Below are 26,281 nucleotides of genomic sequence, written 5' to 3'. Positions count from 1 at the left end.
AAAAAAAAAAAAAAAACGAAAGAGGATGCAATGGCACGTGTCACAGCATATGAAAATTGTTATGTGTTGTGGCAAGAAACTAAAAACAAGGTCATCAGGCATGGGGGATTAGCTCAAGTGGTAGAGCGCTCGCTTAGCATGCGAGAGGTAGCGGGATCGATGCCCGCATTCTCCAAATTTATCATTTATTGTTTTTTTCAGTTGGTAGAGCGATGATTCTTTTGCAAACTGCTCATGGCTCCCACAGCTAGACCTAGGAGGCTTTCCTCCATAGGCCAAACAAGCCTTCGATAGCTCAGCTGGTAGAGCGGAGGACTGTAGTTGTAAATTAGCAATCCTTAGGTCGCTGGTTCAATTCCGGCTCGAAGGACATTTTCTTCGTCCTATCTTATGTTTTGTACCTACTGGCAAACACACCACTGCTATGCTCCTTCTGTACGACTATAAAAAAAATCTAGTCCAGGAAACTTTCCTCCGTTGCACCTTGGGTTTTCAAAACGTAGGTGGCAGCAACATAGCCTTTACTTGCGGGACCTGCTGTGGGCCAAAGAGGAACGTTCTTCAACCGTAGCATGATACCCAAGCAAAAGACACCAACGTCCCTGGGTGGGCTTGAACCACCAACCTTTCGGTTAACAGCCGAACGCGCTAACCGATTGCGCCACAGAGACACAAGCCTCTACTTGATTTTCTGACAGCCTCAGCCAGGTCAAACACAATTTACGCAGATGATTTGCAAGAATAACATGATAAAAGAAAGCTATAGAAACAAAGAAACAATTGCAGAACCCTAGGAATACTCTAATAGCCCACAAATAAGCTCTTACTGATGAATTCCATCGCATGGACCTGAAGTCAGACAGTAATTAGGTTCTCCTCTTATCACCTGTAACCAGCAGCAGAGTGGCGCAGCGGAAGCGTGCTGGGCCCATAACCCAGAGGTCGATGGATCGAAACCATCCTCTGCTAAGTTATTGCTTTTTTTTATAGAATTCACCTTTACATTTTGCCAAAATGCTTCAGTCAAAGCAAGCGCGTTTCGGCTAAAAGAATAAAAATGAGCTCAAAAAATAAAAATGAGCTCAAAAATTAAACCAAACTAAAAAAGTCTAAAGCTTCTGCATGGGATTGTGCTACATTACAACTTCCTTCTACAAACTATTTAGGTTTATTTCACTCCCTTCAATTTGGTTTTCCATATACGTAGAAAAGGTTTGCTAGAAAGTTGCTTGCCCATATTTGTAAGCCAACATTCACCTTATGAATTCCACTTATGGTCTTCAACTTTGGCAAAAAGTAATCCGCACTTAAAAAAAAAAAAAAAAAAAAAAAAAAAAACGAAAGAGGATGCAATGGCACGTGTCACAGCATATGAAAATTGTTATGTGTTGTGGCAAGAAACTAAAAACAAGGTCATCAGGCATGGGGGATTAGCTCAAGTGGTAGAGCGCTCGCTTAGCATGCGAGAGGTAGCGGGATCGATGCCCGCATTCTCCAAATTTATCATTTATTGTTTTTTTCAGTTGGTAGAGCGATGATTCTTTTGCAAACTGCTCATGGCTCCCACAGCTAGACCTAGGAGGCTTTCCTCCATAGGCCAAACAAGCCTTCGATAGCTCAGCTGGTAGAGCGGAGGACTGTAGTTGTAAATTAGCAATCCTTAGGTCGCTGGTTCAATTCCGGCTCGAAGGACATTTTCTTCGTCCTATCTTATGTTTTGTACCTACTGGCAAACACACCACTGCTATGCTCCTTCTGTACGACTATAAAAAAAATCTAGTCCAGGAAACTTTCCTCCGTTGCACCTTGGGTTTTCAAAACGTAGGTGGCAGCAACATAGCCTTTACTTGCGGGACCTGCTGTGGGCCAAAGAGGAACGTTCTTCAACCGTAGCATGATACCCAAGCAAAAGACACCAACGTCCCTGGGTGAGCTTGAACCACCAACCTTTCGGTTAACAGCCGAACGCGCTAACCGATTGCGCCACAGAGACACAAGCCTCTACTTGATTTTCTGACAGCCTCAGCCAGGTCAAACACAATTTACGCAGATGATTTGCAAGAATAACATGATAAAAGAAAGCTATAGAAACAAAGAAACAATTGCAGAACCCTAGGAATACTCTAATAGCCCACAAATAAGCTCTTACTGATGAATTCCATCGCATGGACCTGAAGTCAGACAGTAATTAGGTTCTCCTCTTATCACCTGTAACCAGCAGCAGAGTGGCGCAGCGGAAGCGTGCTGGGCCCATAACCCAGAGGTCGATGGATCGAAACCATCCTCTGCTAAGTTATTGCTTTTTTTTATAGAATTCACCTTTACATTTTGCCAAAATGCTTCAGTCAAAGCAAGCGCGTTTCGGCTAAAAGAATAAAAATGAGCTCAAAAAATAAAAATGAGCTCAAAAATTAAACCAAACTAAAAAAGTCTAAAGCTTCTGCATGGGATTGTGCTACATTACAACTTCCTTCTACAAACTATTTAGGTTTATTTCACTCCCTTCAATTTGGTTTTCCATATACGTAGAAAAGGTTTGCTAGAAAGTTGCTTGCCCATATTTGTAAGCCAACATTCACCTTATGAATTCCACTTATGGTCTTCAACTTTGGCAAAAAGTAATCCGCACTTAAAAAAAAAAAAAAAAAAAAAAAAAAAAACGAAAGAGGATGCAATGGCACGTGTCACAGCATATGAAAATTGTTATGTGTTGTGGCAAGAAACTAAAAACAAGGTCATCAGGCATGGGGGATTAGCTCAAGTGGTAGAGCGCTCGCTTAGCATGCGAGAGGTAGCGGGATCGATGCCCGCATTCTCCAAATTTATCATTTATTGTTTTTTTCAGTTGGTAGAGCGATGATTCTTTTGCAAACTGCTCATGGCTCCCACAGCTAGACCTAGGAGGCTTTCCTCCATAGGCCAAACAAGCCTTCGATAGCTCAGCTGGTAGAACGGAGGACTGTAGTTGTAAATTAGCAATCCTTAGGTCGCTGGTTCAATTCCGGCTCGAAGGACATTTTCTTCGTCCTATCTTATGTTTTGTACCTACTGGCAAACACACCACTGCTATGCTCCTTCTGTACGACTATAAAAAAAATCTAGTCCAGGAAACTTTCCTCCGTTGCACCTTGGGTTTTCAAAACGTAGGTGGCAGCAACATAGCCTTTACTTGCGGGACCTGCTGTGGGCCAAAGAGGAACGTTCTTCAACCGTAGCATGATACCCAAGCAAAAGACACCAACGTCCCTGGGTGGGCTTGAACCACCAACCTTTCGGTTAACAGCCGAACACGCTAACCGATTGCGCCACAGAGACACAAGCCTCTACTTGATTTTCTGACAGCCTCAGCCAGGTCAAACACAATTTACGCAGATGATTTGCAAGAATAACATGATAAAAGAAAGCTATAGAAACAAAGAAACAATTGCAGAACCCTAGGAATACTCTAATAGCCCACAAATAAGCTCTTACTGATGAATTCCATCGCATGGACCTGAAGTCAGACAGTAATTAGGTTCTCCTCTTATCACCTGTAACCAGCAGCAGAGTGGCGCAGCGGAAGCGTGCTGGGCCCATAACCCAGAGGTCGATGGATCGAAACCATCCTCTGCTAAGTTATTGCTTTTTTTTATAGAATTCACCTTTACATTTTGCCAAAATGCTTCAGTCAAAGCAAGCGCGTTTCGGCTAAAAGAATAAAAATGAGCTCAAAAAATAAAAATGAGCTCAAAAATTAAACCAAACTAAAAAAGTCTAAAGCTTCTGCATGGGATTGTGCTACATTACAACTTCCTTCTACAAACTATTTAGGTTTATTTCACTCCCTTCAATTTGGTTTTCCATATACGTAGAAAAGGTTTGCTAGAAAGTTGCTTGCCCATATTTGTAAGCCAACATTCACCTTATGAATTCCACTTATGGTCTTCAACTTTGGCAAAAAGTAATCCGCACTTAAAAAAAAAAAAAAAAAAAAAAAAAAAACGAAAGAGGATGCAATGGCACGTGTCACAGCATATGAAAATTGTTATGTGTTGTGGCAAGAAACTAAAAACAAGGTCATCAGGCATGGGGGGATTAGCTCAAGTGGTAGAGCGCTCGCTTAGCATGCGAGAGGTAGCGGGATCGATGCCCGCATTCTCCAAATTTATCATTTATTGTTTTTTTCAGTTGGTAGAGCGATGATTCTTTTGCAAACTGCTCATGGCTCCCACAGCTAGACCTAGGAGGCTTTCCTCCATAGGCCAAACAAGCCTTCGATAGCTCAGCTGGTAGAGCGGAGGACTGTAGTTGTAAATTAGCAATCCTTAGGTCGCTGGTTCAATTCCGGCTCGAAGGACATTTTCTTCGTCCTATCTTATGTTTTGTACCTACTGGCAAACACACCACTGCTATGCTCCTTCTGTACGACTATAAAAAAAATCTAGTCCAGGAAACTTTCCTCCGTTGCACCTTGGGTTTTCAAAACGTAGGTGGCAGCAACATAGCCTTTACTTGCGGGACCTGCTGTGGGCCAAAGAGGAACGTTCTTCAACCGTAGCATGATACCCAAGCAAAAGACACCAACGTCCCTGGGTGGGCTTGAACCACCAACCTTTCGGTTAACAGCCGAACGCGCTAACCGATTGCGCCACAGAGACACAAGCCTCTACTTGATTTTCTGACAGCCTCAGCCAGGTCAAACACAATTTACGCAGATGATTTGCAAGAATAACATGATAAAAGAAAGCTATAGAAACAAAGAAACAATTGCAGAACCCTAGGAATACTCTAATAGCCCACAAATAAGCTCTTACTGATGAATTCCATCGCATGGACCTGAAGTCAGACAGTAATTAGGTTCTCCTCTTATCACCTGTAACCAGCAGCAGAGTGGCGCAGCGGAAGCGTGCTGGGCCCATAACCCAGAGGTCGATGGATCGAAACCATCCTCTGCTAAGTTATTGCTTTTTTTTATAGAATTCACCTTTACATTTTGCCAAAATGCTTCAGTCAAAGCAAGCGCGTTTCGGCTAAAAGAATAAAAATGAGCTCAAAAAATAAAAATGAGCTCAAAAATTAAACCAAACTAAAAAAGTCTAAAGCTTCTGCATGGGATTGTGCTACATTACAACTTCCTTCTACAAACTATTTAGGTTTATTTCACTCCCTTCAATTTGGTTTTCCATATACGTAGAAAAGGTTTGCTAGAAAGTTGCTTGCCCATATTTGTAAGCCAACATTCACCTTATGAATTCCACTTATGGTCTTCAACTTTGGCAAAAAGTAATCCGCACTTAAAAAAAAAAAAAAAAAAAAAAAAAAAAACGAAAGAGGATGCAATGGCACGTGTCACAGCATATGAAAATTGTTATGTGTTGTGGCAAGAAACTAAAAACAAGGTCATCAGGCATGGGGGATTAGCTCAAGTGGTAGAGCGCTCGCTTAGCATGCGAGAGGTAGCGGGATCGATGCCCGCATTCTCCAAATTTATCATTTATTGTTTTTTTCAGTTGGTAGAGCGATGATTCTTTTGCAAACTGCTCATGGCTCCCACAGCTAGACCTAGGAGGCTTTCCTCCATAGGCCAAACAAGCCTTCGATAGCTCAGCTGGTAGAGCGGAGGACTGTAGTTGTAAATTAGCAATCCTTAGGTCGCTGGTTCAATTCCGGCTCGAAGGACATTTTCTTCGTCCTATCTTATGTTTTGTACCTACTGGCAAACACACCACTGCTATGCTCCTTCTGTACGACTATAAAAAAAATCTAGTCCAGGAAACTTTCCTCCGTTGCACCTTGGGTTTTCAAAACGTAGGTGGCAGCAACATAGCCTTTACTTGCGGGACCTGCTGTGGGCCAAAGAGGAACGTTCTTCAACCGTAGCATGATACCCAAGCAAAAGACACCAACGTCCCTGGGTGAGCTTGAACCACCAACCTTTCGGTTAACAGCCGAACGCGCTAACCGATTGCGCCACAGAGACACAAGCCTCTACTTGATTTTCTGACAGCCTCAGCCAGGTCAAACACAATTTACGCAGATGATTTGCAAGAATAACATGATAAAAGAAAGCTATAGAAACAAAGAAACAATTGCAGAACCCTAGGAATACTCTAATAGCCCACAAATAAGCTCTTACTGATGAATTCCATCGCATGGACCTGAAGTCAGACAGTAATTAGGTTCTCCTCTTATCACCTGTAACCAGCAGCAGAGTGGCGCAGCGGAAGCGTGCTGGGCCCATAACCCAGAGGTCGATGGATCGAAACCATCCTCTGCTAAGTTATTGCTTTTTTTTATAGAATTCACCTTTACATTTTGCCAAAATGCTTCAGTCAAAGCAAGCGCGTTTCGGCTAAAAGAATAAAAATGAGCTCAAAAAATAAAAATGAGCTCAAAAATTAAACCAAACTAAAAAAGTCTAAAGCTTCTGCATGGGATTGTGCTACATTACAACTTCCTTCTACAAACTATTTAGGTTTATTTCACTCCCTTCAATTTGGTTTTCCATATACGTAGAAAAGGTTTGCTAGAAAGTTGCTTGCCCATATTTGTAAGCCAACATTCACCTTATGAATTCCACTTATGGTCTTCAACTTTGGCAAAAAGTAATCCGCACTTAAAAAAAAAAAAAAAAAAAAAAAAAAAACGAAAGAGGATGCAATGGCACGTGTCACAGCATATGAAAATTGTTATGTGTTGTGGCAAGAAACTAAAAACAAGGTCATCAGGCATGGGGGATTAGCTCAAGTGGTAGAGCGCTCGCTTAGCATGCGAGAGGTAGCGGGATCGATGCCCGCATTCTCCAAATTTATCATTTATTGTTTTTTTCAGTTGGTAGAGCGATGATTCTTTTGCAAACTGCTCATGGCTCCCACAGCTAGACCTAGGAGGCTTTCCTCCATAGGCCAAACAAGCCTTCGATAGCTCAGCTGGTAGAACGGAGGACTGTAGTTGTAAATTAGCAATCCTTAGGTCGCTGGTTCAATTCCGGCTCGAAGGACATTTTCTTCGTCCTATCTTATGTTTTGTACCTACTGGCAAACACACCACTGCTATGCTCCTTCTGTACGACTATAAAAAAAATCTAGTCCAGGAAACTTTCCTCCGTTGCACCTTGGGTTTTCAAAACGTAGGTGGCAGCAACATAGCCTTTACTTGCGGGACCTGCTGTGGGCCAAAGAGGAACGTTCTTCAACCGTAGCATGATACCCAAGCAAAAGACACCAACGTCCCTGGGTGGGCTTGAACCACCAACCTTTCGGTTAACAGCCGAACACGCTAACCGATTGCGCCACAGAGACACAAGCCTCTACTTGATTTTCTGACAGCCTCAGCCAGGTCAAACACAATTTACGCAGATGATTTGCAAGAATAACATGATAAAAGAAAGCTATAGAAACAAAGAAACAATTGCAGAACCCTAGGAATACTCTAATAGCCCACAAATAAGCTCTTACTGATGAATTCCATCGCATGGACCTGAAGTCAGACAGTAATTAGGTTCTCCTCTTATCACCTGTAACCAGCAGCAGAGTGGCGCAGCGGAAGCGTGCTGGGCCCATAACCCAGAGGTCGATGGATCGAAACCATCCTCTGCTAAGTTATTGCTTTTTTTTATAGAATTCACCTTTACATTTTGCCAAAATGCTTCAGTCAAAGCAAGCGCGTTTCGGCTAAAAGAATAAAAATGAGCTCAAAAAATAAAAATGAGCTCAAAAATTAAACCAAACTAAAAAAGTCTAAAGCTTCTGCATGGGATTGTGCTACATTACAACTTCCTTCTACAAACTATTTAGGTTTATTTCACTCCCTTCAATTTGGTTTTCCATATACGTAGAAAAGGTTTGCTAGAAAGTTGCTTGCCCATATTTGTAAGCCAACATTCACCTTATGAATTCCACTTATGGTCTTCAACTTTGGCAAAAAGTAATCCGCACTTAAAAAAAAAAAAAAAAAAAAAAAAAAAACGAAAGAGGATGCAATGGCACGTGTCACAGCATATGAAAATTGTTATGTGTTGTGGCAAGAAACTAAAAACAAGGTCATCAGGCATGGGGGATTAGCTCAAGTGGTAGAGCGCTCGCTTAGCATGCGAGAGGTAGCGGGATCGATGCCCGCATTCTCCAAATTTATCATTTATTGTTTTTTTCAGTTGGTAGAGCGATGATTCTTTTGCAAACTGCTCATGGCTCCCACAGCTAGACCTAGGAGGCTTTCCTCCATAGGCCAAACAAGCCTTCGATAGCTCAGCTGGTAGAGCGGAGGACTGTAGTTGTAAATTAGCAATCCTTAGGTCGCTGGTTCAATTCCGGCTCGAAGGACATTTTCTTCGTCCTATCTTATGTTTTGTACCTACTGGCAAACACACCACTGCTATGCTCCTTCTGTACGACTATAAAAAAAATCTAGTCCAGGAAACTTTCCTCCGTTGCACCTTGGGTTTTCAAAACGTAGGTGGCAGCAACATAGCCTTTACTTGCGGGACCTGCTGTGGGCCAAAGAGGAACGTTCTTCAACCGTAGCATGATACCCAAGCAAAAGACACCAACGTCCCTGGGTGAGCTTGAACCACCAACCTTTCGGTTAACAGCCGAACGCGCTAACCGATTGCGCCACAGAGACACAAGCCTCTACTTGATTTTCTGACAGCCTCAGCCAGGTCAAACACAATTTACGCAGATGATTTGCAAGAATAACATGATAAAAGAAAGCTATAGAAACAAAGAAACAATTGCAGAACCCTAGGAATACTCTAATAGCCCACAAATAAGCTCTTACTGATGAATTCCATCGCATGGACCTGAAGTCAGACAGTAATTAGGTTCTCCTCTTATCACCTGTAACCAGCAGCAGAGTGGCGCAGCGGAAGCGTGCTGGGCCCATAACCCAGAGGTCGATGGATCGAAACCATCCTCTGCTAAGTTATTGCTTTTTTTTATAGAATTCACCTTTACATTTTGCCAAAATGCTTCAGTCAAAGCAAGCGCGTTTCGGCTAAAAGAATAAAAATGAGCTCAAAAAATAAAAATGAGCTCAAAAATTAAACCAAACTAAAAAAGTCTAAAGCTTCTGCATGGGATTGTGCTACATTACAACTTCCTTCTACAAACTATTTAGGTTTATTTCACTCCCTTCAATTTGGTTTTCCATATACGTAGAAAAGGTTTGCTAGAAAGTTGCTTGCCCATATTTGTAAGCCAACATTCACCTTATGAATTCCACTTATGGTCTTCAACTTTGGCAAAAAGTAATCCGCACTTAAAAAAAAAAAAAAAAAAAAAAAAAAAACGAAAGAGGATGCAATGGCACGTGTCACAGCATATGAAAATTGTTATGTGTTGTGGCAAGAAACTAAAAACAAGGTCATCAGGCATGGGGGATTAGCTCAAGTGGTAGAGCGCTCGCTTAGCATGCGAGAGGTAGCGGGATCGATGCCCGCATTCTCCAAATTTATCATTTATTGTTTTTTTCAGTTGGTAGAGCGATGATTCTTTTGCAAACTGCTCATGGCTCCCACAGCTAGACCTAGGAGGCTTTCCTCCATAGGCCAAACAAGCCTTCGATAGCTCAGCTGGTAGAGCGGAGGACTGTAGTTGTAAATTAGCAATCCTTAGGTCGCTGGTTCAATTCCGGCTCGAAGGACATTTTCTTCGTCCTATCTTATGTTTTGTACCTACTGGCAAACACACCACTGCTATGCTCCTTCTGTACGACTATAAAAAAAATCTAGTCCAGGAAACTTTCCTCCGTTGCACCTTGGGTTTTCAAAACGTAGGTGGCAGCAACATAGCCTTTACTTGCGGGACCTGCTGTGGGCCAAAGAGGAACGTTCTTCAACCGTAGCATGATACCCAAGCAAAAGACACCAACGTCCCTGGGTGAGCTTGAACCACCAACCTTTCGGTTAACAGCCGAACGCGCTAACCGATTGCGCCACAGAGACACAAGCCTCTACTTGATTTTCTGACAGCCTCAGCCAGGTCAAACACAATTTACGCAGATGATTTGCAAGAATAACATGATAAAAGAAAGCTATAGAAACAAAGAAACAATTGCAGAACCCTAGGAATACTCTAATAGCCCACAAATAAGCTCTTACTGATGAATTCCATCGCATGGACCTGAAGTCAGACAGTAATTAGGTTCTCCTCTTATCACCTGTAACCAGCAGCAGAGTGGCGCAGCGGAAGCGTGCTGGGCCCATAACCCAGAGGTCGATGGATCGAAACCATCCTCTGCTAAGTTATTGCTTTTTTTTATAGAATTCACCTTTACATTTTGCCAAAATGCTTCAGTCAAAGCAAGCGCGTTTCGGCTAAAAGAATAAAAATGAGCTCAAAAAATAAAAATGAGCTCAAAAATTAAACCAAACTAAAAAAGTCTAAAGCTTCTGCATGGGATTGTGCTACATTACAACTTCCTTCTACAAACTATTTAGGTTTATTTCACTCCCTTCAATTTGGTTTTCCATATACGTAGAAAAGGTTTGCTAGAAAGTTGCTTGCCCATATTTGTAAGCCAACATTCACCTTATGAATTCCACTTATGGTCTTCAACTTTGGCAAAAAGTAATCCGCACTTAAAAAAAAAAAAAAAAAAAAAAAAAAAAAACGAAAGAGGATGCAATGGCACGTGTCACAGCATATGAAAATTGTTATGTGTTGTGGCAAGAAACTAAAAACAAGGTCATCAGGCATGGGGGATTAGCTCAAGTGGTAGAGCGCTCGCTTAGCATGCGAGAGGTAGCGGGATCGATGCCCGCATTCTCCAAATTTATCATTTATTGTTTTTTTCAGTTGGTAGAGCGATGATTCTTTTGCAAACTGCTCATGGCTCCCACAGCTAGACCTAGGAGGCTTTCCTCCATAGGCCAAACAAGCCTTCGATAGCTCAGCTGGTAGAACGGAGGACTGTAGTTGTAAATTAGCAATCCTTAGGTCGCTGGTTCAATTCCGGCTCGAAGGACATTTTCTTCGTCCTATCTTATGTTTTGTACCTACTGGCAAACACACCACTGCTATGCTCCTTCTGTACGACTATAAAAAAAATCTAGTCCAGGAAACTTTCCTCCGTTGCACCTTGGGTTTTCAAAACGTAGGTGGCAGCAACATAGCCTTTACTTGCGGGACCTGCTGTGGGCCAAAGAGGAACGTTCTTCAACCGTAGCATGATACCCAAGCAAAAGACACCAACGTCCCTGGGTGGGCTTGAACCACCAACCTTTCGGTTAACAGCCGAACGCGCTAACCGATTGCGCCACAGAGACACAAGCCTCTACTTGATTTTCTGACAGCCTCAGCCAGGTCAAACACAATTTACGCAGATGATTTGCAAGAATAACATGATAAAAGAAAGCTATAGAAACAAAGAAACAATTGCAGAACCCTAGGAATACTCTAATAGCCCACAAATAAGCTCTTACTGATGAATTCCATCGCATGGACCTGAAGTCAGACAGTAATTAGGTTCTCCTCTTATCACCTGTAACCAGCAGCAGAGTGGCGCAGCGGAAGCGTGCTGGGCCCATAACCCAGAGGTCGATGGATCGAAACCATCCTCTGCTAAGTTATTGCTTTTTTTTATAGAATTCACCTTTACATTTTGCCAAAATGCTTCAGTCAAAGCAAGCGCGTTTCGGCTAAAAGAATAAAAATGAGCTCAAAAAATAAAAATGAGCTCAAAAATTAAACCAAACTAAAAAAGTCTAAAGCTTCTGCATGGGATTGTGCTACATTACAACTTCCTTCTACAAACTATTTAGGTTTATTTCACTCCCTTCAATTTGGTTTTCCATATACGTAGAAAAGGTTTGCTAGAAAGTTGCTTGCCCATATTTGTAAGCCAACATTCACCTTATGAATTCCACTTATGGTCTTCAACTTTGGCAAAAAGTAATCCGCACTTAAAAAAAAAAAAAAAAAAAAAAAAAAAACGAAAGAGGATGCAATGGCACGTGTCACAGCATATGAAAATTGTTATGTGTTGTGGCAAGAAACTAAAAACAAGGTCATCAGGCATGGGGGATTAGCTCAAGTGGTAGAGCGCTCGCTTAGCATGCGAGAGGTAGCGGGATCGATGCCCGCATTCTCCAAATTTATCATTTATTGTTTTTTTCAGTTGGTAGAGCGATGATTCTTTTGCAAACTGCTCATGGCTCCCACAGCTAGACCTAGGAGGCTTTCCTCCATAGGCCAAACAAGCCTTCGATAGCTCAGCTGGTAGAGCGGAGGACTGTAGTTGTAAATTAGCAATCCTTAGGTCGCTGGTTCAATTCCGGCTCGAAGGACATTTTCTTCGTCCTATCTTATGTTTTGTACCTACTGGCAAACACACCACTGCTATGCTCCTTCTGTACGACTATAAAAAAAATCTAGTCCAGGAAACTTTCCTCCGTTGCACCTTGGGTTTTCAAAACGTAGGTGGCAGCAACATAGCCTTTACTTGCGGGACCTGCTGTGGGCCAAAGAGGAACGTTCTTCAACCGTAGCATGATACCCAAGCAAAAGACACCAACGTCCCTGGGTGAGCTTGAACCACCAACCTTTCGGTTAACAGCCGAACGCGCTAACCGATTGCGCCACAGAGACACAAGCCTCTACTTGATTTTCTGACAGCCTCAGCCAGGTCAAACACAATTTACGCAGATGATTTGCAAGAATAACATGATAAAAGAAAGCTATAGAAACAAAGAAACAATTGCAGAACCCTAGGAATACTCTAATAGCCCACAAATAAGCTCTTACTGATGAATTCCATCGCATGGACCTGAAGTCAGACAGTAATTAGGTTCTCCTCTTATCACCTGTAACCAGCAGCAGAGTGGCGCAGCGGAAGCGTGCTGGGCCCATAACCCAGAGGTCGATGGATCGAAACCATCCTCTGCTAAGTTATTGCTTTTTTTTATAGAATTCACCTTTACATTTTGCCAAAATGCTTCAGTCAAAGCAAGCGCGTTTCGGCTAAAAGAATAAAAATGAGCTCAAAAAATAAAAATGAGCTCAAAAATTAAACCAAACTAAAAAAGTCTAAAGCTTCTGCATGGGATTGTGCTACATTACAACTTCCTTCTACAAACTATTTAGGTTTATTTCACTCCCTTCAATTTGGTTTTCCATATACGTAGAAAAGGTTTGCTAGAAAGTTGCTTGCCCATATTTGTAAGCCAACATTCACCTTATGAATTCCACTTATGGTCTTCAACTTTGGCAAAAAGTAATCCGCACTTAAAAAAAAAAAAAAAAAAAAAAAAAAAACGAAAGAGGATGCAATGGCACGTGTCACAGCATATGAAAATTGTTATGTGTTGTGGCAAGAAACTAAAAACAAGGTCATCAGGCATGGGGGATTAGCTCAAGTGGTAGAGCGCTCGCTTAGCATGCGAGAGGTAGCGGGATCGATGCCCGCATTCTCCAAATTTATCATTTATTGTTTTTTTCAGTTGGTAGAGCGATGATTCTTTTGCAAACTGCTCATGGCTCCCACAGCTAGACCTAGGAGGCTTTCCTCCATAGGCCAAACAAGCCTTCGATAGCTCAGCTGGTAGAGCGGAGGACTGTAGTTGTAAATTAGCAATCCTTAGGTCGCTGGTTCAATTCCGGCTCGAAGGACATTTTCTTCGTCCTATCTTATGTTTTGTACCTACTGGCAAACACACCACTGCTATGCTCCTTCTGTACGACTATAAAAAAAATCTAGTCCAGGAAACTTTCCTCCGTTGCACCTTGGGTTTTCAAAACGTAGGTGGCAGCAACATAGCCTTTACTTGCGGGACCTGCTGTGGGCCAAAGAGGAACGTTCTTCAACCGTAGCATGATACCCAAGCAAAAGACACCAACGTCCCTGGGTGAGCTTGAACCACCAACCTTTCGGTTAACAGCCGAACGCGCTAACCGATTGCGCCACAGAGACACAAGCCTCTACTTGATTTTCTGACAGCCTCAGCCAGGTCAAACACAATTTACGCAGATGATTTGCAAGAATAACATGATAAAAGAAAGCTATAGAAACAAAGAAACAATTGCAGAACCCTAGGAATACTCTAATAGCCCACAAATAAGCTCTTACTGATGAATTCCATCGCATGGACCTGAAGTCAGACAGTAATTAGGTTCTCCTCTTATCACCTGTAACCAGCAGCAGAGTGGCGCAGCGGAAGCGTGCTGGGCCCATAACCCAGAGGTCGATGGATCGAAACCATCCTCTGCTAAGTTATTGCTTTTTTTTATAGAATTCACCTTTACATTTTGCCAAAATGCTTCAGTCAAAGCAAGCGCGTTTCGGCTAAAAGAATAAAAATGAGCTCAAAAAATAAAAATGAGCTCAAAAATTAAACCAAACTAAAAAAGTCTAAAGCTTCTGCATGGGATTGTGCTACATTACAACTTCCTTCTACAAACTATTTAGGTTTATTTCACTCCCTTCAATTTGGTTTTCCATATACGTAGAAAAGGTTTGCTAGAAAGTTGCTTGCCCATATTTGTAAGCCAACATTCACCTTATGAATTCCACTTATGGTCTTCAACTTTGGCAAAAAGTAATCCGCACTTAAAAAAAAAAAAAAAAAAAAAAAAAAAACGAAAGAGGATGCAATGGCACGTGTCACAGCATATGAAAATTGTTATGTGTTGTGGCAAGAAACTAAAAACAAGGTCATCAGGCATGGGGGATTAGCTCAAGTGGTAGAGCGCTCGCTTAGCATGCGAGAGGTAGCGGGATCGATGCCCGCATTCTCCAAATTTATCATTTATTGTTTTTTTCAGTTGGTAGAGCGATGATTCTTTTGCAAACTGCTCATGGCTCCCACAGCTAGACCTAGGAGGCTTTCCTCCATAGGCCAAACAAGCCTTCGATAGCTCAGCTGGTAGAGCGGAGGACTGTAGTTGTAAATTAGCAATCCTTAGGTCGCTGCTTCAATTCCGGCTCGAAGGACATTTTCTTCGTCCTATCTTATGTTTTGTACCTACTGGCAAACACACCACTGCTATGCTCCTTCTGTACGACTATAAAAAAAATCTAGTCCAGGAAACTTTCCTCCGTTGCACCTTGGGTTTTCAAAACGTAGGTGGCAGCAACATAGCCTTTACTTGCGGGACCTGCTGTGGGCCAAAGAGGAACGTTCTTCAACCGTAGCATGATACCCAAGCAAAAGACACCAACGTCCCTGGGTGAGCTTGAACCACCAACCTTTCGGTTAACAGCCGAACGCGCTAACCGATTGCGCCACAGAGACACAAGCCTCTACTTGATTTTCTGACAGCCTCAGCCAGGTCAAACACAATTTACGCAGATGATTTGCAAGAATAACATGATAAAAGAAAGCTATAGAAACAAAGAAACAATTGCAGAACCCTAGGAATACTCTAATAGCCCACAAATAAGCTCTTACTGATGAATTCCATCGCATGGACCTGAAGTCAGACAGTAATTAGGTTCTCCTCTTATCACCTGTAACCAGCAGCAGAGTGGCGCAGCGGAAGCGTGCTGGGCCCATAACCCAGAGGTCGATGGATCGAAACCATCCTCTGCTAAGTTATTGCTTTTTTTTATAGAATTCACCTTTACATTTTGCCAAAATGCTTCAGTCAAAGCAAGCGCGTTTCGGCTAAAAGAATAAAAATGAGCTCAAAAAATAAAAATGAGCTCAAAAATTAAACCAAACTAAAAAAGTCTAAAGCTTCTGCATGGGATTGTGCTACATTACAACTTCCTTCTACAAACTATTTAGGTTTATTTCACTCCCTTCAATTTGGTTTTCCATATACGTAGAAAAGGTTTGCTAGAAAGTTGCTTGCCCATATTTGTAAGCCAACATTCACCTTATGAATTCCACTTATGGTCTTCAACTTTGGCAAAAAGTAATCCGCACTTAAAAAAAAAAAAAAAAAAAAAAAAAAAACGAAAGAGGATGCAATGGCACGTGTCACAGCATATGAAAATTGTTATGTGTTGTGGCAAGAAACTAAAAACAAGGTCATCAGGCATGGGGGATTAGCTCAAGTGGTAGAGCGCTCGCTTAGCATGCGAGAGGTAGCGGGATCGATGCCCGCATTCTCCAAATTTATCATTTATTGTTTTTTTCAGTTGGTAGAGCGATGATTCTTTTGCAAACTGCTCATGGCTCCCACAGCTAGACCTAGGAGGCTTTCCTCCATAGGCCAAACAAGCCTTCGATAGCTCAGCTGGTAGAGCGGAGGACTGTAGTTGTAAATTAGCAATCCTTAGGTCGCTGGTTCAATTCCGGCTCGAAGGACATTTTCTTCGTCCTATCTTATGTTTTGTACCTACTGGCAAACACACCACTGCTATGCTCCTTCTGTACGACTATAAAAAAAATCTAGTCCAGGAAACTTTCCTCCGTTGCACCTTGGGTTTTCAAAACGTAGGTGGCAGCAACATAGCCTTTACTTGCGGGACCTGCTGTGGGCCAAAGAGGAACGTTCTTCAACCGTAGCATGATACCCAAGCAAAAGACACCAACGTCCCTGGGTGAGCTTGAACCACCAACCTTTCGGTTAACAGCCGAACGCGCTAACCGATTGCGCCACAGAGACACAAGCCTCTACTTGATTTTCTGACAGCCTCAGCCAGGTCAAACACAATTTACGCAGATGATTTGCAAGAATAACATGATAAAAGAAAGCTATAGAAACAAAGAAACAATTGCAGAACCCTAGGAATACTCTAATAGCCCACAAATAAGCTCTTACTGATGAATTCCATCGCATGGACCTGAAGTCAGACAGTAATTAGGTTCTCCTCTTATCACCTGTAACCAGCAGCAGAGTGGCGCAGCGGAAGCGTGCTGGGCCCATAACCCAGAGGTCGATGGATCGAAACCATCCTCTGCTAAGTTATTGCTTTTTTTTATAGAATTCACCTTTACATTTTGCCAAAATGCTTCAGTCAAAGCAAGCGCGTTTCGGCTAAAAGAATAAAAATGAGCTCAAAAAATAAAAATGAGCTCAAAAATTAAACCAAACTAAAAAAGTCTAAAGCTTCTGCATGGGATTGTGCTACATTACAACTTCCTTCTACAAACTATTTAGGTTTATTTCACTCCCTTCAATTTGGTTTTCCATATACGTAGAAAAGGTTTGCTAGAAAGTTGCTTGCCCATATTTGTAAGCCAACATTCACCTTATGAATTCCACTTATGGTCTTCAACTTTGGCAAAAAGTAATCCGCACTTAAAAAAAAAAAAAAAAAAAAAAAAAAAACGAAAGAGGATGCAATGGCACGTGTCACAGCATATGAAAATTGTTATGTGTTGTGGCAAGAAACTAAAAACAAGGTCATCAGGCATGGGGGATTAGCTCAAGTGGTAGAGCGCTCGCTTAGCATGCGAGAGGTAGCGGGATCGATGCCCGCATTCTCCAAATTTATCATTTATTGTTTTTTTCAGTTGGTAGAGCGATGATTCTTTTGCAAACTGCTCATGGCTCCCACAGCTAGACCTAGGAGGCTTTCCTCCATAGGCCAAACAAGCCTTCGATAGCTCAGCTGGTAGAGCGGAGGACTGTAGTTGTAAATTAGCAATCCTTAGGTCGCTGGTTCAATTCCGGCTCGAAGGACATTTTCTTCGTCCTATCTTATGTTTTGTACCTACTGGCAAACACACCACTGCTATGCTCCTTCTGTACGACTATAAAAAAAATCTAGTCCAGGAAACTTTCCTCCGTTGCACCTTGGGTTTTCAAAACGTAGGTGGCAGCAACATAGCCTTTACTTGCGGGACCTGCTGTGGGCCAAAGAGGAACGTTCTTCAACCGTAGCATGATACCCAAGCAAAAGACACCAACGTCCCTGGGTGAGCTTGAACCACCAACCTTTCGGTTAACAGCCGAACGCGCTAACCGATTGCGCCACAGAGACACAAGCCTCTACTTGATTTTCTGACAGCCTCAGCCAGGTCAAACACAATTTACGCAGATGATTTGCAAGAATAACATGATAAAAGAAAGCTATAGAAACAAAGAAACAATTGCAGAACCCTAGGAATACTCTAATAGCCCACAAATAAGCTCTTACTGATGAATTCCATCGCATGGACCTGAAGTCAGACAGTAATTAGGTTCTCCTCTTATCACCTGTAACCAGCAGCAGAGTGGCGCAGCGGAAGCGTGCTGGGCCCATAACCCAGAGGTCGATGGATCGAAACCATCCTCTGCTAAGTTATTGCTTTTTTTTATAGAATTCACCTTTACATTTTGCCAAAATGCTTCAGTCAAAGCAAGCGCGTTTCGGCTAAAAGAATAAAAATGAGCTCAAAAAATAAAAATGAGCTCAAAAATTAAACCAAACTAAAAAAGTCTAAAGCTTCTGCATGGGATTGTGCTACATTACAACTTCCTTCTACAAACTATTTAGGTTTATTTCACTCCCTTCAATTTGGTTTTCCATATACGTAGAAAAGGTTTGCTAGAAAGTTGCTTGCCCATATTTGTAAGCCAACATTCACCTTATGAATTCCACTTATGGTCTTCAACTTTGGCAAAAAGTAATCCGCACTTAAAAAAAAAAAAAAAAAAAAAAAAAAAACGAAAGAGGATGCAATGGCACGTGTCACAGCATATGAAAATTGTTATGTGTTGTGGCAAGAAACTAAAAACAAGGTCATCAGGCATGGGGGATTAGCTCAAGTGGTAGAGCGCTCGCTTAGCATGCGAGAGGTAGCGGGATCGATGCCCGCATTCTCCAAATTTATCATTTATTGTTTTTTTCAGTTGGTAGAGCGATGATTCTTTTGCAAACTGCTCATGGCTCCCACAGCTAGACCTAGGAGGCTTTCCTCCATAGGCCAAACAAGCCTTCGATAGCTCAGCTGGTAGAGCGGAGGACTGTAGTTGTAAATTAGCAATCCTTAGGTCGCTGGTTCAATTCCGGCTCGAAGGACATTTTCTTCGTCCTATCTTATGTTTTGTACCTACTGGCAAACACACCACTGCTATGCTCCTTCTGTACGACTATAAAAAAAATCTAGTCCAGGAAACTTTCCTCCGTTGCACCTTGGGTTTTCAAAACGTAGGTGGCAGCAACATAGCCTTTACTTGCGGGACCTGCTGTGGGCCAAAGAGGAACGTTCTTCAACCGTAGCATGATACCCAAGCAAAAGACACCAACGTCCCTGGGTGAGCTTGAACCACCAACCTTTCGGTTAACAGCCGAACGCGCTAACCGATTGCGCCACAGAGACACAAGCCTCTACTTGATTTTCTGACAGCCTCAGCCAGGTCAAACACAATTTACGCAGATGATTTGCAAGAATAACATGATAAAAGAAAGCTATAGAAACAAAGAAACAATTGCAGAACCCTAGGAATACTCTAATAGCCCACAAATAAGCTCTTACTGATGAATTCCATCGCATGGACCTGAAGTCAGACAGTAATTAGGTTCTCCTCTTATCACCTGTAACCAGCAGCAGAGTGGCGCAGCGGAAGCGTGCTGGGCCCATAACCCAGAGGTCGATGGATCGAAACCATCCTCTGCTAAGTTATTGCTTTTTTTTATAGAATTCACCTTTACATTTTGCCAAAATGCTTCAGTCAAAGCAAGCGCGTTTCGGCTAAAAGAATAAAAATGAGCTCAAAAAATAAAAATGAGCTCAAAAATTAAACCAAACTAAAAAAGTCTAAAGCTTCTGCATGGGATTGTGCTACATTACAACTTCCTTCTACAAACTATTTAGGTTTATTTCACTCCCTTCAATTTGGTTTTCCATATACGTAGAAAAGGTTTGCTAGAAAGTTGCTTGCCCATATTTGTAAGCCAACATTCACCTTATGAATTCCACTTATGGTCTTCAACTTTGGCAAAAAGTAATCCGCACTTAAAAAAAAAAAAAAAAAAAAAAAAAAAACGAAAGAGGATGCAATGGCACGTGTCACAGCATATGAAAATTGTTATGTGTTGTGGCAAGAAACTAAAAACAAGGTCATCAGGCATGGGGGATTAGCTCAAGTGGTAGAGCGCTCGCTTAGCATGCGAGAGGTAGCGGGATCGATGCCCGCATTCTCCAAATTTATCATTTATTGTTTTTTTCAGTTGGTAGAGCGATGATTCTTTTGCAAACTGCTCATGGCTCCCACAGCTAGACCTAGGAGGCTTTCCTCCATAGGCCAAACAAGCCTTCGATAGCTCAGCTGGTAGAGCGGAGGACTGTAGTTGTAAATTAGCAATCCTTAGGTCGCTGGTTCAATTCCGGCTCGAAGGACATTTTCTTCGTCCTATCTTATGTTTTGTACCTACTGGCAAACACACCACTGCTATGCTCCTTCTGTACGACTATAAAAAAAATCTAGTCCAGGAAACTTTCCTCCGTTGCACCTTGGGTTTTCAAAACGTAGGTGGCAGCAACATAGCCTTTACTTGCGGGACCTGCTGTGGGCCAAAGAGGAACGTTCTTCAACCGTAGCATGATACCCAAGCAAAAGACACCAACGTCCCTGGGTGAGCTTGAACCACCAACCTTTCGGTTAACAGCCGAACGCGCTAACCGATTGCGCCACAGAGACACAAGCCTCTACTTGATTTTCTGACAGCCTCAGCCAGGTCAAACACAATTTACGCAGATGATTTGCAAGAATAACATGATAAAAGAAAGCTATAGAAACAAAGAAACAATTGCAGAACCCTAGGAATACTCTAATAGCCCACAAATAAGCTCTTACTGATGAATTCCATCGCATGGACCTGAAGTCAGACAGTAATTAGGTTCTCCTCTTATCACCTGTAACCAGCAGCAGAGTGGCGCAGCGGAAGCGTGCTGGGCCCATAACCCAGAGGTCGATGGATCGAAACCATCCTCTGCTAAGTTATTGCTTTTTTTTATAGAATTCACCTTTACATTTTGCCAAAATGCTTCAGTCAAAGCAAGCGCGTTTCGGCTAAAAGAATAAAAATGAGCTCAAAAAATAAAAATGAGCTCAAAAATTAAACCAAACTAAAAAAGTCTAAAGCTTCTGCATGGGATTGTGCTACATTACAACTTCCTTCTACAAACTATTTAGGTTTATTTCACTCCCTTCAATTTGGTTTTCCATATACGTAGAAAAGGTTTGCTAGAAAGTTGCTTGCCCATATTTGTAAGCCAACATTCACCTTATGAATTCCACTTATGGTCTTCAACTTTGGCAAAAAGTAATCCGCACTTAAAAAAAAAAAAAAAAAAAAAAAAAAAACGAAAGAGGATGCAATGGCACGTGTCACAGCATATGAAAATTGTTATGTGTTGTGGCAAGAAACTAAAAACAAGGTCATCAGGCATGGGGGATTAGCTCAAGTGGTAGAGCGCTCGCTTAGCATGCGAGAGGTAGCGGGATCGATGCCCGCATTCTCCAAATTTATCATTTATTGTTTTTTTCAGTTGGTAGAGCGATGATTCTTTTGCAAACTGCTCATGGCTCCCACAGCTAGACCTAGGAGGCTTTCCTCCATAGGCCAAACAAGCCTTCGATAGCTCAGCTGGTAGAGCGGAGGACTGTAGTTGTAAATTAGCAATCCTTAGGTCGCTGGTTCAATTCCGGCTCGAAGGACATTTTCTTCGTCCTATCTTATGTTTTGTACCTACTGGCAAACACACCACTGCTATGCTCCTTCTGTACGACTATAAAAAAAATCTAGTCCAGGAAACTTTCCTCCGTTGCACCTTGGGTTTTCAAAACGTAGGTGGCAGCAACATAGCCTTTACTTGCGGGACCTGCTGTGGGCCAAAGAGGAACGTTCTTCAACCGTAGCATGATACCCAAGCAAAAGACACCAACGTCCCTGGGTGAGCTTGAACCACCAACCTTTCGGTTAACAGCCGAACGCGCTAACCGATTGCGCCACAGAGACACAAGCCTCTACTTGATTTTCTGACAGCCTCAGCCAGGTCAAACACAATTTACGCAGATGATTTGCAAGAATAACATGATAAAAGAAAGCTATAGAAACAAAGAAACAATTGCAGAACCCTAGGAATACTCTAATAGCCCACAAATAAGCTCTTACTGATGAATTCCATCGCATGGACCTGAAGTCAGACAGTAATTAGGTTCTCCTCTTATCACCTGTAACCAGCAGCAGAGTGGCGCAGCGGAAGCGTGCTGGGCCCATAACCCAGAGGTCGATGGATCGAAACCATCCTCTGCTAAGTTATTGCTTTTTTTTATAGAATTCACCTTTACATTTTGCCAAAATGCTTCAGTCAAAGCAAGCGCGTTTCGGCTAAAAGAATAAAAATGAGCTCAAAAAATAAAAATGAGCTCAAAAATTAAACCAAACTAAAAAAGTCTAAAGCTTCTGCATGGGATTGTGCTACATTACAACTTCCTTCTACAAACTATTTAGGTTTATTTCACTCCCTTCAATTTGGTTTTCCATATACGTAGAAAAGGTTTGCTAGAAAGTTGCTTGCCCATATTTGTAAGCCAACATTCACCTTATGAATTCCACTTATGGTCTTCAACTTTGGCAAAAAGTAATCCGCACTTAAAAAAAAAAAAAAAAAAAAAAAAAAAACGAAAGAGGATGCAATGGCACGTGTCACAGCATATGAAAATTGTTATGTGTTGTGGCAAGAAACTAAAAACAAGGTCATCAGGCATGGGGGATTAGCTCAAGTGGTAGAGCGCTCGCTTAGCATGCGAGAGGTAGCGGGATCGATGCCCGCATTCTCCAAATTTATCATTTATTGTTTTTTTCAGTTGGTAGAGCGATGATTCTTTTGCAAACTGCTCATGGCTCCCACAGCTAGACCTAGGAGGCTTTCCTCCATAGGCCAAACAAGCCTTCGATAGCTCAGCTGGTAGAGCGGAGGACTGTAGTTGTAAATTAGCAATCCTTAGGTCGCTGGTTCAATTCCGGCTCGAAGGACATTTTCTTCGTCCTATCTTATGTTTTGTACCTACTGGCAAACACACCACTGCTATGCTCCTTCTGTACGACTATAAAAAAAATCTAGTCCAGGAAACTTTCCTCCGTTGCACCTTGGGTTTTCAAAACGTAGGTGGCAGCAACATAGCCTTTACTTGCGGGACCTGCTGTGGGCCAAAGAGGAACGTTCTTCAACCGTAGCATGATACCCAAGCAAAAGACACCAACGTCCCTGGGTGAGCTTGAACCACCAACCTTTCGGTTAACAGCCGAACGCGCTAACCGATTGCGCCACAGAGACACAAGCCTCTACTTGATTTTCTGACAGCCTCAGCCAGGTCAAACACAATTTACGCAGATGATTTGCAAGAATAACATGATAAAAGAAAGCTATAGAAACAAAGAAACAATTGCAGAACCCTAGGAATACTCTAATAGCCCACAAATAAGCTCTTACTGATGAATTCCATCGCATGGACCTGAAGTCAGACAGTAATTAGGTTCTCCTCTTATCACCTGTAACCAGCAGCAGAGTGGCGCAGCGGAAGCGTGCTGGGCCCATAACCCAGAGGTCGATGGATCGAAACCATCCTCTGCTAAGTTATTGCTTTTTTTTATAGAATTCACCTTTACATTTTGCCAAAATGCTTCAGTCAAAGCAAGCGCGTTTCGGCTAAAAGAATAAAAATGAGCTCAAAAAATAAAAATGAGCTCAAAAATTAAACCAAACTAAAAAAGTCTAAAGCTTCTGCATGGGATTGTGCTACATTACAACTTCCTTCTACAAACTATTTAGGTTTATTTCACTCCCTTCAATTTGGTTTTCCATATACGTAGAAAAGGTTTGCTAGAAAGTTGCTTGCCCATATTTGTAAGCCAACATTCACCTTATGAATTCCACTTATGGTCTTCAACTTTGGCAAAAAGTAATCCGCACTTAAAAAAAAAAAAAAAAAAAAAAAAAAAACGAAAGAGGATGCAATGGCACGTGTCACAGCATATGAAAATTGTTATGTGTTGTGGCAAGAAACTAAAAACAAGGTCATCAGGCATGGGGGATTAGCTCAAGTGGTAGAGCGCTCGCTTAGCATGCGAGAGGTAGCGGGATCGATGCCCGCATTCTCCAAATTTATCATTTATTGTTTTTTTCAGTTGGTAGAGCGATGATTCTTTTGCAAACTGCTCATGGCTCCCACAGCTAGACCTAGGAGGCTTTCCTCCATAGGCCAAACAAGCCTTCGATAGCTCAGCTGGTAGAGCGGAGGACTGTAGTTGTAAATTAGCAATCCTTAGGTCGCTGGTTCAATTCCGGCTCGAAGGACATTTTCTTCGTCCTATCTTATGTTTTGTACCTACTGGCAAACACACCACTGCTATGCTCCTTCTGTACGACTATAAAAAAAATCTAGTCCAGGAAACTTTCCTCCGTTGCACCTTGGGTTTTCAAAACGTAGGTGGCAGCAACATAGCCTTTACTTGCGGGACCTGCTGTGGGCCAAAGAGGAACGTTCTTCAACCGTAGCATGATACCCAAGCAAAAGACACCAACGTCCCTGGGTGAGCTTGAACCACCAACCTTTCGGTTAACAGCCGAACGCGCTAACCGATTGCGCCACAGAGACACAAGCCTCTACTTGATTTTCTGACAGCCTCAGCCAGGTCAAACACAATTTACGCAGATGATTTGCAAGAATAACATGATAAAAGAAAGCTATAGAAACAAAGAAACAATTGCAGAACCCTAGGAATACTCTAATAGCCCACAAATAAGCTCTTACTGATGAATTCCATCGCATGGACCTGAAGTCAGACAGTAATTAGGTTCTCCTCTTATCACCTGTAACCAGCAGCAGAGTGGCGCAGCGGAAGCGTGCTGGGCCCATAACCCAGAGGTCGATGGATCGAAACCATCCTCTGCTAAGTTATTGCTTTTTTTTATAGAATTCACCTTTACATTTTGCCAAAATGCTTCAGTCAAAGCAAGCGCGTTTCGGCTAAAAGAATAAAAATGAGCTCAAAAAATAAAAATGAGCTCAAAAATTAAACCAAACTAAAAAAGTCTAAAGCTTCTGCATGGGATTGTGCTACATTACAACTTCCTTCTACAAACTATTTAGGTTTATTTCACTCCCTTCAATTTGGTTTTCCATATACGTAGAAAAGGTTTGCTAGAAAGTTGCTTGCCCATATTTGTAAGCCAACATTCACCTTATGAATTCCACTTATGGTCTTCAACTTTGGCAAAAAGTAATCCGCACTTAAAAAAAAAAAAAAAAAAAAAAAAAAAACGAAAGAGGATGCAATGGCACGTGTCACAGCATATGAAAATTGTTATGTGTTGTGGCAAGAAACTAAAAACAAGGTCATCAGGCATGGGGGATTAGCTCAAGTGGTAGAGCGCTCGCTTAGCATGCGAGAGGTAGCGGGATCGATGCCCGCATTCTCCAAATTTATCATTTATTGTTTTTTTCAGTTGGTAGAGCGATGATTCTTTTGCAAACTGCTCATGGCTCCCACAGCTAGACCTAGGAGGCTTTCCTCCATAGGCCAAACAAGCCTTCGATAGCTCAGCTGGTAGAGCGGAGGACTGTAGTTGTAAATTAGCAATCCTTAGGTCGCTGGTTCAATTCCGGCTCGAAGGACATTTTCTTCGTCCTATCTTATGTTTTGTACCTACTGGCAAACACACCACTGCTATGCTCCTTCTGTACGACTATAAAAAAAATCTAGTCCAGGAAACTTTCCTCCGTTGCACCTTGGGTTTTCAAAACGTAGGTGGCAGCAACATAGCCTTTACTTGCGGGACCTGCTGTGGGCCAAAGAGGAACGTTCTTCAACCGTAGCATGATACCCAAGCAAAAGACACCAACGTCCCTGGGTGAGCTTGAACCACCAACCTTTCGGTTAACAGCCGAACGCGCTAACCGATTGCGCCACAGAGACACAAGCCTCTACTTGATTTTCTGACAGCCTCAGCCAGGTCAAACACAATTTACGCAGATGATTTGCAAGAATAACATGATAAAAGAAAGCTATAGAAACAAAGAAACAATTGCAGAACCCTAGGAATACTCTAATAGCCCACAAATAAGCTCTTACTGATGAATTCCATCGCATGGACCTGAAGTCAGACAGTAATTAGGTTCTCCTCTTATCACCTGTAACCAGCAGCAGAGTGGCGCAGCGGAAGCGTGCTGGGCCCATAACCCAGAGGTCGATGGATCGAAACCATCCTCTGCTAAGTTATTGCTTTTTTTTATAGAATTCACCTTTACATTTTGCCAAAATGCTTCAGTCAAAGCAAGCGCGTTTCGGCTAAAAGAATAAAAATGAGCTCAAAAAATAAAAATGAGCTCAAAAATTAAACCAAACTAAAAAAGTCTAAAGCTTCTGCATGGGATTGTGCTACATTACAACTTCCTTCTACAAACTATTTAGGTTTATTTCA

The 26,281-nt window shown here is 42.1% G+C and overlaps 60 non-coding genes across 60 annotated transcripts; 40 read left to right on the top strand and 20 right to left on the bottom strand.

Annotated features, from left to right (window-relative positions):
* Positions 1-102: 102 nt before the first annotated feature.
* TRNAA-AGC (transfer RNA alanine (anticodon AGC)) lies at positions 103-175 on the top strand. The gene has a single exon. It is a non-coding gene; the product is annotated as a tRNA-Ala (tRNA).
* Positions 176-284: 109 nt separating this feature from the next.
* Positions 285-370, top strand: TRNAY-GUA (transfer RNA tyrosine (anticodon GUA)). The gene is given in 2 exon segments: positions 285-321; positions 335-370. It is a non-coding gene; the product is annotated as a tRNA-Tyr (tRNA).
* A 227-nt stretch (positions 371-597) lies between these two features.
* On the bottom strand, positions 598-671 carry TRNAN-GUU (transfer RNA asparagine (anticodon GUU)). The gene has a single exon. It is a non-coding gene; the product is annotated as a tRNA-Asn (tRNA).
* A 753-nt stretch (positions 672-1,424) lies between these two features.
* Positions 1,425-1,497, top strand: TRNAA-AGC (transfer RNA alanine (anticodon AGC)). Its single transcript has one exon. It is a non-coding gene; the product is annotated as a tRNA-Ala (tRNA).
* Positions 1,498-1,606: 109 nt separating this feature from the next.
* Positions 1,607-1,692, top strand: TRNAY-GUA (transfer RNA tyrosine (anticodon GUA)). Its single transcript is given in 2 exon segments — positions 1,607-1,643; positions 1,657-1,692. It is a non-coding gene; the product is annotated as a tRNA-Tyr (tRNA).
* Positions 1,693-1,919: 227 nt separating this feature from the next.
* Positions 1,920-1,993, bottom strand: TRNAN-GUU (transfer RNA asparagine (anticodon GUU)). The gene has a single exon. It is a non-coding gene; the product is annotated as a tRNA-Asn (tRNA).
* Positions 1,994-2,746: 753 nt separating this feature from the next.
* Positions 2,747-2,819, top strand: TRNAA-AGC (transfer RNA alanine (anticodon AGC)). The gene has a single exon. It is a non-coding gene; the product is annotated as a tRNA-Ala (tRNA).
* A 109-nt stretch (positions 2,820-2,928) lies between these two features.
* TRNAY-GUA (transfer RNA tyrosine (anticodon GUA)) lies at positions 2,929-3,014 on the top strand. Its single transcript is given in 2 exon segments — positions 2,929-2,965; positions 2,979-3,014. It is a non-coding gene; the product is annotated as a tRNA-Tyr (tRNA).
* Positions 3,015-3,241: 227 nt separating this feature from the next.
* On the bottom strand, positions 3,242-3,315 carry TRNAN-GUU (transfer RNA asparagine (anticodon GUU)). Its single transcript has one exon. It is a non-coding gene; the product is annotated as a tRNA-Asn (tRNA).
* A 753-nt stretch (positions 3,316-4,068) lies between these two features.
* TRNAA-AGC (transfer RNA alanine (anticodon AGC)) lies at positions 4,069-4,141 on the top strand. The gene has a single exon. It is a non-coding gene; the product is annotated as a tRNA-Ala (tRNA).
* A 109-nt stretch (positions 4,142-4,250) lies between these two features.
* TRNAY-GUA (transfer RNA tyrosine (anticodon GUA)) lies at positions 4,251-4,336 on the top strand. Its single transcript is given in 2 exon segments — positions 4,251-4,287; positions 4,301-4,336. It is a non-coding gene; the product is annotated as a tRNA-Tyr (tRNA).
* Positions 4,337-4,563: 227 nt separating this feature from the next.
* TRNAN-GUU (transfer RNA asparagine (anticodon GUU)) lies at positions 4,564-4,637 on the bottom strand. Its single transcript has one exon. It is a non-coding gene; the product is annotated as a tRNA-Asn (tRNA).
* Positions 4,638-5,390: 753 nt separating this feature from the next.
* TRNAA-AGC (transfer RNA alanine (anticodon AGC)) lies at positions 5,391-5,463 on the top strand. Its single transcript has one exon. It is a non-coding gene; the product is annotated as a tRNA-Ala (tRNA).
* A 109-nt stretch (positions 5,464-5,572) lies between these two features.
* Positions 5,573-5,658, top strand: TRNAY-GUA (transfer RNA tyrosine (anticodon GUA)). The gene is given in 2 exon segments: positions 5,573-5,609; positions 5,623-5,658. It is a non-coding gene; the product is annotated as a tRNA-Tyr (tRNA).
* A 227-nt stretch (positions 5,659-5,885) lies between these two features.
* Positions 5,886-5,959, bottom strand: TRNAN-GUU (transfer RNA asparagine (anticodon GUU)). Its single transcript has one exon. It is a non-coding gene; the product is annotated as a tRNA-Asn (tRNA).
* Positions 5,960-6,711: 752 nt separating this feature from the next.
* TRNAA-AGC (transfer RNA alanine (anticodon AGC)) lies at positions 6,712-6,784 on the top strand. The gene has a single exon. It is a non-coding gene; the product is annotated as a tRNA-Ala (tRNA).
* A 109-nt stretch (positions 6,785-6,893) lies between these two features.
* TRNAY-GUA (transfer RNA tyrosine (anticodon GUA)) lies at positions 6,894-6,979 on the top strand. Its single transcript is given in 2 exon segments — positions 6,894-6,930; positions 6,944-6,979. It is a non-coding gene; the product is annotated as a tRNA-Tyr (tRNA).
* A 227-nt stretch (positions 6,980-7,206) lies between these two features.
* Positions 7,207-7,280, bottom strand: TRNAN-GUU (transfer RNA asparagine (anticodon GUU)). Its single transcript has one exon. It is a non-coding gene; the product is annotated as a tRNA-Asn (tRNA).
* A 752-nt stretch (positions 7,281-8,032) lies between these two features.
* TRNAA-AGC (transfer RNA alanine (anticodon AGC)) lies at positions 8,033-8,105 on the top strand. The gene has a single exon. It is a non-coding gene; the product is annotated as a tRNA-Ala (tRNA).
* Positions 8,106-8,214: 109 nt separating this feature from the next.
* TRNAY-GUA (transfer RNA tyrosine (anticodon GUA)) lies at positions 8,215-8,300 on the top strand. Its single transcript is given in 2 exon segments — positions 8,215-8,251; positions 8,265-8,300. It is a non-coding gene; the product is annotated as a tRNA-Tyr (tRNA).
* Positions 8,301-8,527: 227 nt separating this feature from the next.
* TRNAN-GUU (transfer RNA asparagine (anticodon GUU)) lies at positions 8,528-8,601 on the bottom strand. Its single transcript has one exon. It is a non-coding gene; the product is annotated as a tRNA-Asn (tRNA).
* Positions 8,602-9,353: 752 nt separating this feature from the next.
* TRNAA-AGC (transfer RNA alanine (anticodon AGC)) lies at positions 9,354-9,426 on the top strand. Its single transcript has one exon. It is a non-coding gene; the product is annotated as a tRNA-Ala (tRNA).
* A 109-nt stretch (positions 9,427-9,535) lies between these two features.
* Positions 9,536-9,621, top strand: TRNAY-GUA (transfer RNA tyrosine (anticodon GUA)). The gene is given in 2 exon segments: positions 9,536-9,572; positions 9,586-9,621. It is a non-coding gene; the product is annotated as a tRNA-Tyr (tRNA).
* A 227-nt stretch (positions 9,622-9,848) lies between these two features.
* On the bottom strand, positions 9,849-9,922 carry TRNAN-GUU (transfer RNA asparagine (anticodon GUU)). The gene has a single exon. It is a non-coding gene; the product is annotated as a tRNA-Asn (tRNA).
* Positions 9,923-10,676: 754 nt separating this feature from the next.
* Positions 10,677-10,749, top strand: TRNAA-AGC (transfer RNA alanine (anticodon AGC)). The gene has a single exon. It is a non-coding gene; the product is annotated as a tRNA-Ala (tRNA).
* Positions 10,750-10,858: 109 nt separating this feature from the next.
* Positions 10,859-10,944, top strand: TRNAY-GUA (transfer RNA tyrosine (anticodon GUA)). Its single transcript is given in 2 exon segments — positions 10,859-10,895; positions 10,909-10,944. It is a non-coding gene; the product is annotated as a tRNA-Tyr (tRNA).
* A 227-nt stretch (positions 10,945-11,171) lies between these two features.
* On the bottom strand, positions 11,172-11,245 carry TRNAN-GUU (transfer RNA asparagine (anticodon GUU)). The gene has a single exon. It is a non-coding gene; the product is annotated as a tRNA-Asn (tRNA).
* A 752-nt stretch (positions 11,246-11,997) lies between these two features.
* Positions 11,998-12,070, top strand: TRNAA-AGC (transfer RNA alanine (anticodon AGC)). The gene has a single exon. It is a non-coding gene; the product is annotated as a tRNA-Ala (tRNA).
* Positions 12,071-12,179: 109 nt separating this feature from the next.
* Positions 12,180-12,265, top strand: TRNAY-GUA (transfer RNA tyrosine (anticodon GUA)). Its single transcript is given in 2 exon segments — positions 12,180-12,216; positions 12,230-12,265. It is a non-coding gene; the product is annotated as a tRNA-Tyr (tRNA).
* A 227-nt stretch (positions 12,266-12,492) lies between these two features.
* Positions 12,493-12,566, bottom strand: TRNAN-GUU (transfer RNA asparagine (anticodon GUU)). The gene has a single exon. It is a non-coding gene; the product is annotated as a tRNA-Asn (tRNA).
* Positions 12,567-13,318: 752 nt separating this feature from the next.
* Positions 13,319-13,391, top strand: TRNAA-AGC (transfer RNA alanine (anticodon AGC)). The gene has a single exon. It is a non-coding gene; the product is annotated as a tRNA-Ala (tRNA).
* Positions 13,392-13,500: 109 nt separating this feature from the next.
* Positions 13,501-13,586, top strand: TRNAY-GUA (transfer RNA tyrosine (anticodon GUA)). Its single transcript is given in 2 exon segments — positions 13,501-13,537; positions 13,551-13,586. It is a non-coding gene; the product is annotated as a tRNA-Tyr (tRNA).
* A 227-nt stretch (positions 13,587-13,813) lies between these two features.
* Positions 13,814-13,887, bottom strand: TRNAN-GUU (transfer RNA asparagine (anticodon GUU)). Its single transcript has one exon. It is a non-coding gene; the product is annotated as a tRNA-Asn (tRNA).
* A 752-nt stretch (positions 13,888-14,639) lies between these two features.
* On the top strand, positions 14,640-14,712 carry TRNAA-AGC (transfer RNA alanine (anticodon AGC)). Its single transcript has one exon. It is a non-coding gene; the product is annotated as a tRNA-Ala (tRNA).
* A 109-nt stretch (positions 14,713-14,821) lies between these two features.
* Positions 14,822-14,907, top strand: TRNAY-GUA (transfer RNA tyrosine (anticodon GUA)). The gene is given in 2 exon segments: positions 14,822-14,858; positions 14,872-14,907. It is a non-coding gene; the product is annotated as a tRNA-Tyr (tRNA).
* Positions 14,908-15,134: 227 nt separating this feature from the next.
* TRNAN-GUU (transfer RNA asparagine (anticodon GUU)) lies at positions 15,135-15,208 on the bottom strand. Its single transcript has one exon. It is a non-coding gene; the product is annotated as a tRNA-Asn (tRNA).
* A 752-nt stretch (positions 15,209-15,960) lies between these two features.
* Positions 15,961-16,033, top strand: TRNAA-AGC (transfer RNA alanine (anticodon AGC)). Its single transcript has one exon. It is a non-coding gene; the product is annotated as a tRNA-Ala (tRNA).
* Positions 16,034-16,142: 109 nt separating this feature from the next.
* Positions 16,143-16,228, top strand: TRNAY-GUA (transfer RNA tyrosine (anticodon GUA)). The gene is given in 2 exon segments: positions 16,143-16,179; positions 16,193-16,228. It is a non-coding gene; the product is annotated as a tRNA-Tyr (tRNA).
* Positions 16,229-16,455: 227 nt separating this feature from the next.
* Positions 16,456-16,529, bottom strand: TRNAN-GUU (transfer RNA asparagine (anticodon GUU)). Its single transcript has one exon. It is a non-coding gene; the product is annotated as a tRNA-Asn (tRNA).
* A 752-nt stretch (positions 16,530-17,281) lies between these two features.
* On the top strand, positions 17,282-17,354 carry TRNAA-AGC (transfer RNA alanine (anticodon AGC)). Its single transcript has one exon. It is a non-coding gene; the product is annotated as a tRNA-Ala (tRNA).
* A 109-nt stretch (positions 17,355-17,463) lies between these two features.
* On the top strand, positions 17,464-17,549 carry TRNAY-GUA (transfer RNA tyrosine (anticodon GUA)). The gene is given in 2 exon segments: positions 17,464-17,500; positions 17,514-17,549. It is a non-coding gene; the product is annotated as a tRNA-Tyr (tRNA).
* A 227-nt stretch (positions 17,550-17,776) lies between these two features.
* TRNAN-GUU (transfer RNA asparagine (anticodon GUU)) lies at positions 17,777-17,850 on the bottom strand. Its single transcript has one exon. It is a non-coding gene; the product is annotated as a tRNA-Asn (tRNA).
* A 752-nt stretch (positions 17,851-18,602) lies between these two features.
* On the top strand, positions 18,603-18,675 carry TRNAA-AGC (transfer RNA alanine (anticodon AGC)). Its single transcript has one exon. It is a non-coding gene; the product is annotated as a tRNA-Ala (tRNA).
* A 109-nt stretch (positions 18,676-18,784) lies between these two features.
* On the top strand, positions 18,785-18,870 carry TRNAY-GUA (transfer RNA tyrosine (anticodon GUA)). The gene is given in 2 exon segments: positions 18,785-18,821; positions 18,835-18,870. It is a non-coding gene; the product is annotated as a tRNA-Tyr (tRNA).
* Positions 18,871-19,097: 227 nt separating this feature from the next.
* TRNAN-GUU (transfer RNA asparagine (anticodon GUU)) lies at positions 19,098-19,171 on the bottom strand. Its single transcript has one exon. It is a non-coding gene; the product is annotated as a tRNA-Asn (tRNA).
* Positions 19,172-19,923: 752 nt separating this feature from the next.
* Positions 19,924-19,996, top strand: TRNAA-AGC (transfer RNA alanine (anticodon AGC)). The gene has a single exon. It is a non-coding gene; the product is annotated as a tRNA-Ala (tRNA).
* A 109-nt stretch (positions 19,997-20,105) lies between these two features.
* On the top strand, positions 20,106-20,191 carry TRNAY-GUA (transfer RNA tyrosine (anticodon GUA)). Its single transcript is given in 2 exon segments — positions 20,106-20,142; positions 20,156-20,191. It is a non-coding gene; the product is annotated as a tRNA-Tyr (tRNA).
* Positions 20,192-20,418: 227 nt separating this feature from the next.
* On the bottom strand, positions 20,419-20,492 carry TRNAN-GUU (transfer RNA asparagine (anticodon GUU)). Its single transcript has one exon. It is a non-coding gene; the product is annotated as a tRNA-Asn (tRNA).
* Positions 20,493-21,244: 752 nt separating this feature from the next.
* Positions 21,245-21,317, top strand: TRNAA-AGC (transfer RNA alanine (anticodon AGC)). The gene has a single exon. It is a non-coding gene; the product is annotated as a tRNA-Ala (tRNA).
* A 109-nt stretch (positions 21,318-21,426) lies between these two features.
* Positions 21,427-21,512, top strand: TRNAY-GUA (transfer RNA tyrosine (anticodon GUA)). Its single transcript is given in 2 exon segments — positions 21,427-21,463; positions 21,477-21,512. It is a non-coding gene; the product is annotated as a tRNA-Tyr (tRNA).
* Positions 21,513-21,739: 227 nt separating this feature from the next.
* TRNAN-GUU (transfer RNA asparagine (anticodon GUU)) lies at positions 21,740-21,813 on the bottom strand. Its single transcript has one exon. It is a non-coding gene; the product is annotated as a tRNA-Asn (tRNA).
* A 752-nt stretch (positions 21,814-22,565) lies between these two features.
* TRNAA-AGC (transfer RNA alanine (anticodon AGC)) lies at positions 22,566-22,638 on the top strand. The gene has a single exon. It is a non-coding gene; the product is annotated as a tRNA-Ala (tRNA).
* A 109-nt stretch (positions 22,639-22,747) lies between these two features.
* Positions 22,748-22,833, top strand: TRNAY-GUA (transfer RNA tyrosine (anticodon GUA)). The gene is given in 2 exon segments: positions 22,748-22,784; positions 22,798-22,833. It is a non-coding gene; the product is annotated as a tRNA-Tyr (tRNA).
* A 227-nt stretch (positions 22,834-23,060) lies between these two features.
* Positions 23,061-23,134, bottom strand: TRNAN-GUU (transfer RNA asparagine (anticodon GUU)). Its single transcript has one exon. It is a non-coding gene; the product is annotated as a tRNA-Asn (tRNA).
* A 752-nt stretch (positions 23,135-23,886) lies between these two features.
* On the top strand, positions 23,887-23,959 carry TRNAA-AGC (transfer RNA alanine (anticodon AGC)). The gene has a single exon. It is a non-coding gene; the product is annotated as a tRNA-Ala (tRNA).
* A 109-nt stretch (positions 23,960-24,068) lies between these two features.
* TRNAY-GUA (transfer RNA tyrosine (anticodon GUA)) lies at positions 24,069-24,154 on the top strand. Its single transcript is given in 2 exon segments — positions 24,069-24,105; positions 24,119-24,154. It is a non-coding gene; the product is annotated as a tRNA-Tyr (tRNA).
* Positions 24,155-24,381: 227 nt separating this feature from the next.
* On the bottom strand, positions 24,382-24,455 carry TRNAN-GUU (transfer RNA asparagine (anticodon GUU)). The gene has a single exon. It is a non-coding gene; the product is annotated as a tRNA-Asn (tRNA).
* A 752-nt stretch (positions 24,456-25,207) lies between these two features.
* On the top strand, positions 25,208-25,280 carry TRNAA-AGC (transfer RNA alanine (anticodon AGC)). The gene has a single exon. It is a non-coding gene; the product is annotated as a tRNA-Ala (tRNA).
* Positions 25,281-25,389: 109 nt separating this feature from the next.
* On the top strand, positions 25,390-25,475 carry TRNAY-GUA (transfer RNA tyrosine (anticodon GUA)). Its single transcript is given in 2 exon segments — positions 25,390-25,426; positions 25,440-25,475. It is a non-coding gene; the product is annotated as a tRNA-Tyr (tRNA).
* Positions 25,476-25,702: 227 nt separating this feature from the next.
* Positions 25,703-25,776, bottom strand: TRNAN-GUU (transfer RNA asparagine (anticodon GUU)). The gene has a single exon. It is a non-coding gene; the product is annotated as a tRNA-Asn (tRNA).
* Between the last annotated feature and the right edge of the window lie 505 nt (positions 25,777-26,281).

Source organism: Phyllobates terribilis, unplaced genomic scaffold (genome assembly GCF_046119375.1).
Source record: "Phyllobates terribilis strain yellow unplaced genomic scaffold, ASM4611937v1 Scaffold_3__8_contigs__length_932513732, whole genome shotgun sequence".
Lineage (NCBI taxonomy): Eukaryota > Metazoa > Chordata > Amphibia > Anura > Dendrobatidae > Phyllobates > Phyllobates terribilis.
The sequence above is the reverse complement of the archived record's forward strand: the minus strand, read 5'-3'. Positions and strand labels throughout refer to the sequence as shown.